Here is a 6960-nt window from a genome sequence, read left to right as displayed (position 1 = left end):
TATCTGTCTCAATCTGTCTCTGTATCTCCATCTATGTCTCCTCTCTCTCTTTGTAACTATCAGTGGTCAGATGTTCCTTTCAGAAGAATGCAACTTCCTGGCAAAATACCCTTTCCATGTTAGGACTTTGTCTGGCTTTGGGCTAATTAATACAAGTCTTATTCATACTGTCACAAGTGCTATGAGTTTATTTGGACAGTTGGGTTTTTTGTTTGTTTTTGTAGTGAAAACCCTTTCATCATAAATAGTCCTGTCCTGTGGCCCTTACATTTTCCAACTTCATCAGGGATCCTTGAGTCTTGTGAAGAAGGGGGCATTATGCCCCATTTAGTGCTAAGCATTCTGCAGTCTCTTCTACTCTATAACTTGGTCACTTGTGAGTCTATTTATTTATCAGTATCTGCTGCAAAACGTAAGTTTCTCAGCTGATCACTAAGGAATGTACTAATCTAGAAAGACGATGATAAGTTATTAGCAGTCTTTTTAATATTATATGCATTTTGGAGAATAATATGAATAGGTTCTCAACTATGATCAGTGAACTCTCTTGCTATACATTTCTAGTCCAAGCACGGTGGCAGGTACAGGCTTCTCCTTGAAGAATAGGCCATACATCCAACCAGAAAGTGGTTGACTATTCCCACTGTGTTCATGCACCAGTGGGTATGTGCTGGAGCCCACTGGCAGAGTCAAACAGTTCCTGAGTGAGGAGTGAGGATTGAAAGAAAATTTAAACACACACACACACAGACACACACACACTCACTCGCTCACTACATATGAGATCAGTTCAAGAGGGCTGCTAGTAGAAACTGTCACACCAGTTTAATCCTTTTTATAATCAGAGCAAAGCATCTCAATACAATGAAGGAGTTCATTGAGATGTCAAACTTGTTTGCCTCAACCACTTGTCTTTGTGATCCTCACACAAACAAAAGGAAATGAACTTGGCAAAACATCCTGCCTATCCCTGTCTCCAGGTGAAGGCAGGGGTGAAAACAATCAGCTCTCTACAGTTGTGTCTTTCTAATCAGTCATTACTATAGATTGTATAGCCTGTGCTATCAAGTAAAGTTTTGTTCTCTCTTCACATGGAAGCTCCACGATAACTCAGGGAAATGTGGAACAATCTCGGATATTTTTTTGTATCAGATGATATGAAGTGAAGTGTCTGCACTATCTGATATTGTAGCGACCCTTCAGGTCCAGTTTTCTTGTTTTATAGAAAACATGTGCAGAAGATTAAAAAAAAAACTTGTCTGCTTACATTTTAGTTTAAAGAAATTTTTTAATATCTCTACTGTGGTATTTGTAACCAGAAGAAATAATATATCCGTTATATCGATGGCTTTGGTAAGAAAACTTAGTGAAGAAATGTCATTTTTTTTCTAAATCTAAGAGTGCTGTCTGTATCATTGTATATTTTCATGTGTCATTCCATATATATATATATATATATATATACATATACACATACACATATATATGTAATACTGACTTTATAAACTTACTATCCAATTCTTGAACCAACAATCTTCTTAGAGATTTATCTAGTTAACATTCCATTAGACCTAAACAAAATTCCATTTCTTTTAGTTCTCAACTTGGGTAAATGAACATGATTTTTTAATTTTTTTCTTTTTTAGATTTAAAAAAAAATTAAGTGATCTTACCTTGATTGGAGAGTGCTTCAACATAGTCATTTCTATTATCAATATGTCTTGTTCTTCACTAAAACCTTGAATGAATTATAAATTATAATGAAATAATAGCAATATGCATGTCACAATTTACATAATGCTGAGTACTGGTAAGAATTGGTCAACAAAATGTGATTTAGTTTCTATATTCTAGAAAGAGTTTTAAATCATTGCATTTAATATGTACTGGATTTTCAGGAATTCGCTGAACAATTATTTATGAATCTTTCATTCAACTGAAAAGCTTGCGTTAATGGAATACTCTTGTTTAGATCAACTTGAAGTACATGCCTAAAGCTTAGCACATTCTAGAAAGAGACATTTTGAAATCATCTTGTAGGAAGCTAAATCCCGTGAGACAAAGCAAAAGCTTGATCTTTGATCCAAGAAAACACACAGCAGTCTGACGTAAGGAAGTGGGCTTTTCATTGAGGTTTACACTCCTCCAGAATTGCTCATATACTTCACAGTGTTCTCGCGTCCTATTTGTGTTATGTCTTTCCCAATTAAATATTACATTCAATGAGGTCAGGCTTGTTGGTCTTAACTGCTCACCAGTGTGGATCCAACACTTGCCTACATGGTTGGACAATTAGACAAGGAAATACATATCAGTTAAGTGGACAATAACTACTCCCTGAGGTGAGCCATAATTTTGGAAAGGCCATAGTTATTACCGATTGTTGGTGAAGTATTATTCACTTAATATGACAAGATTAAGCTATTTTTTTTCACTATTTCAGCATGACACGAACTACATCTGAGAATAACTGCAAACTAATGGTGCTAAGCAGAATAAAAATTTGTAAGAATATTCCTAAAAGATTCTGTTTTGCTTAATTTGATCTTTAAATTTTCTTTGTGCAATTAACTAAAATGAGGTTCTGAATAGTAAATTCAGAAAAGCGCTTTGCAGTGAATGAGATAAGCTTATTAATTGAATTATCACATGGATTTCACTGCTGAAGTCACTCCTAGTTTGACTCACTCATCTTCCTTATGCTATGTAGGCACACGGTAGTTTATAGTAAAATAATTTATCATATATCAATGGTAGAGAAGTTCCCACGTATTTTATGGTTATAGTTCTTGTCCATCTATGCATACTGGTCTTGATTGTGTTATATGTTTTTTATATAAGGGGCATATCTGGATACCTGCTGGGAATGTGGGAAAGGTGGTAAGGTTAGACATTATGCTACTAATATACATTTTCAAGATATGAAAACAATTCTGTTGCTCCTCAATTGTAGGAGCAGTATTTCAAAAGTAACTGTAAACATTGTTTTCATTAGTGGTTGGCTGACCATCTCTTGATAATAAAACTTGGATAAAAAAATCACAGGTAGAATTGAGGAAGAAAACAAAACACTATTAGTCAACTTCTTATTGCTGTGATACAATACTTGAGAAAATCACATTCAGAGGTGAAATTGGATAATTAATTTACAGTTTAAAATGGTTTCAGATCATTGTACCTTGAAGGCTTGGGGAAGGGAGAAAATGAACTAGTATCCTTGTATTTCAAGAATTTCAGGAACATCTAGAGTCAAGTTCACATATACCCCAATAGCAATGGCTCCTTCCACCATGTTCTTCCATGTATAGTCTTTATCAATTCATCATAAGGGTTTTCAAAACACAAGTATGTGCAGGTAACCCAGTTGTAAGCAAGAGCAATGAGGAATGCTTAAGAGAAAATGGAGAACCTTTAAAGAGCACTGAGCTAAATTAAAAATTTAATAGCACTTGGGCATAACATAGTTTCATAATATTTGTACTGTTTATCATTTCACAGTGAAAATTGTTCCCTATATGCCTTTTCTGAAATATCTGTGATTTTCCTTATTCTTTGTAGGATGGTGTTACTGACTAATCATATTCTCACACTGCTTTAATGAGGTCGCCCATACTGTTTTGTTGTGGGTCTATAAATCATTAATTGCCTTATTTCAATCAAACTTCTGTTAATGGTGACAATTGCTGATATCTACATATTTATGCTAGTGATATGTTTGTATTACAGGGAAAAAAAGAAATGTCTACAACTTGTCTTTTAGACATTAACATAGCTTAAGATTACATTTTTATTTCTAATGAAGGATTCTTCACACACACACACAAAAACAACCCTCATGTATTCAAAGTTACAAATTAAAAATTGGTCAAAACAAGACTTATTAAAAGCAATCACCTCAAAATTAAATCGGATGTCTGTGAGATTAAGAATCTGTGTTAAAGAGAAGTCAACACTTCAGAAGCCTGAGATTAGAGTTAACCTTATGTGAATCCTTGGCCAGACACTGGAATAAATTATACAGAGCAAGAAAGTAAAGGTCTTCATCAGGTGACTGCAAGAATGCCAATCCATTCCATGTGGGGGACATCTCACTTTCTGGGAATCCAGGATGAATCAAACCAAAAAAGACATTAATTTATCGTACACTATTACTTACTTGGTGTTAGTAGTTTTAAATGTTGAGTGAATTCTTAAGATGTCATTAGAATTATAAAATCTCAGACACAGGCACAAATTTCAGTGTATTTATGCCAGAGTATTGTGAATGTGTTAACCATGAAATTTCTACAAGAAAAAAAATGCTTGGATAAATTTCTTGCACACAGTAGATACCAAGTTAAAGATGTTCTCACATATAAGGCAAATAGAGAGTCAGATAGATTCTACAAGCCTACAGGCATGGACTTTAGCAAGAGACAATGCAGGTGGTAGTGTCAGGTTGCTCAAGAGGAAGCACATCCTCAATATAGGCCCAGACTATACTTTACTGAGCCTGCTCTTCTCTACTTTTCAACTAAATTTATTGTCCTCATAATATATGAGACGAAAAACTAAGGCTTAGTAAGGGCTGCACGTGACATTTTCAGGTGCAAATAGTCCAGGGATTGTTTTGATGAGGAGATCTGATGATGTTGGTCAGGGGTCTTTCTCCCAAGGAAAAGTAGTTGCTCAAAGAAACATCTACATTGTATTGAGATGCCTGAATTATTAATTTCTTTCTATGTGAAATAACATTTTTACATGCATTCCTTACTACAGTGGTCAGCTCTCTGATGAATGAGAAAAGCAAATGACTATAAGATGACAAACCTTGCTCAGTGTCCTCCTCAGAGCCTCTAGAAGTCCTTTCAGTTTTGCTTCAATGTCTTTGGCTCTTGTTATGATGTCAAGAGAGGCTTCCTCCTTACAACCCAGTTCAGTTGCTATGTGATGCAGAGGGTCATTCCACCCTCCCCAACATACTGATCATCTCTGCCAGAAGGAATACACCTTAAGCATCAATAATTAAACAGTTATATCAAGATGGGTGAAATACAGACGAATTAGCCCATGTGGTACATGCTCAAAAAAGCTGAACTAAAATATCCATTTATTATATTTCTATGAAACTATTTTGTGTAAGTTATTTATTTTGGAAATCTCAATGTTTAACCATTTGTCTATAGTTTGATTTAGGCACAATAAATATGTCTTATTTGAGTAACTACTTTTCTAATGATAATATGTTTGGTAATATTTCTGTTTCTCTCTGAAATTCTATCATTGGTGTACTTGGTGAAATCAATAGTCTATGATTTGTTTCTTTCTTCACAAAAAATCCAAGGCTTTCCAGAAAAGATGGTCGTAGGACCTGGCTCGGAAAAAAATGATGCCAGCACTGACTACACATTAACGGCAAGTGGCACAAGTGATTTTCCTATAGGAATGCTTCTACAGTAAAATATCACATTATTCATTGATGCACTCATTTATGATTTTTTGTTTACTGTGATACACTGAAAGAAAGACTCAATGAAGATAGGCCTTTATATATGTGCTTTCCCCTAGCTACATAAAACATAGCGACTTGCCTTTTGCTGAGCTCCCTGTTTGTGACTATGCGCAGGTGAAAAGCAATGAAAGATTAATAAGTGAATGACAGAAAGAACAAGAAACTTTGATCTCCAAGTAGGTGTGCACTGCCAAGGTCATACATGAAGCTAATCTCTGAATAAAATGCTGCTGTGCTGCTGTATGAGAGCTTGTCTTTTGGTAATGAAAACAATGACTAGATTGGATTCCATTGATCCATAGTGTCCAATGTTTTGACATTGTGATTTATCTTCAACTGCTTATGTGTTTGATTAAAGCAGGGAATAAGAAAGGAGAAAATATAAAAATTGTGAATTGAAGATGATTTCATCCATGGGCATAGAGGCCATATTGTCCCAAAGCATCACAATGTATGATATTCAGAAACAGGAGCTAGGATACGATTTATCTATTTGAAGTTATCAATACTATTTACAATCTCTGCCCAATGTCCTTGAACAGCTGTGGTAGTAAATAATATCAACCAATGAAAGATTCAATTAAATAGTTAATTTATATAACTACATGAAATTGTTTATTAGCTAAATCTTTTGATTGCTATCAAAAATGACTGAATATATTTTAACATTTTGAACTCAATTTCAAAAAGTTTCTTTATTTACTTATTTTTAATTTTTTTCTATTTGTTTAATTACTTAAAGACAAGATTCAAAAAGCAAAAAAAAAATACCATGTGAAATTAATATACGTAATCCAAACTGCAATGTAGAAAAGAAAATAAAGCTTCACTGGGAAAACATGATCAAAAGTAATTAAGCTATTTCACAAATGCACGGAAGATGTTTGTAACCACAGGAAAAAATAGATCTATGTTATATAAGGGACTCTGTTAAGATAATTTTTGATGAAGTAACTTGTTTTAATCAGAGTGCTGTGTGTATCATGGAGACATTCATGTGTCATTTTTTGTGTATTAGTCTGTATTCACTGATGAAGAATATTGCCAGACCAAACATCCCCTTAAGATCCATCTTCCTAATTGTCCCAGAAGAGAGGACTCCAGTAGCCCTAGTGACTAACGCTGTGTAACTTCAGAGAACTGGGTTCTAAATGCCATTGCGATGATGGGGACTGGCCCCAAGTGTGGAGTGGTGTGGTAGAAGGCTGGTCAGCAGACCTTAGCATTCATGGTAGGAAACAACAGCAAATCATCTTCAGGCACAAATAAAGCTTTGTAGCTTCCCACCCTACATTTGCACTCGAAAGAACTCCCATTTCTACAAGTATGTCTCCTACCCTCAGACACAACTGTGGAAAGAAAGTTTCATTGAGCAGCACACATTTCATTACTAGAGAAAATTCTTTCCAAAATTGACTCATGTTTACATGATAGGATTAACTTCATTTGAAATGTCAGTGGGAAACTCA

At 34.8% G+C, this 6960-nt stretch overlaps 1 pseudogene; it reads right to left on the bottom strand.

Moving 5' to 3' along the window:
• Positions 1–3922: 3922 nt before the first annotated feature.
• On the bottom strand, positions 3923–6649 carry LOC132649228 (prolactin-6A1-like; annotated as a pseudogene).
• Positions 6650–6960: the final 311 nt, after the last annotated feature.

Source organism: Meriones unguiculatus, chromosome 19 (assembly GCF_030254825.1).
Source record: "Meriones unguiculatus strain TT.TT164.6M chromosome 19, Bangor_MerUng_6.1, whole genome shotgun sequence".
Lineage (NCBI taxonomy): Eukaryota > Metazoa > Chordata > Mammalia > Rodentia > Muridae > Meriones > Meriones unguiculatus.
This window is presented reverse-complemented; position numbering and strand designations above follow the sequence as displayed.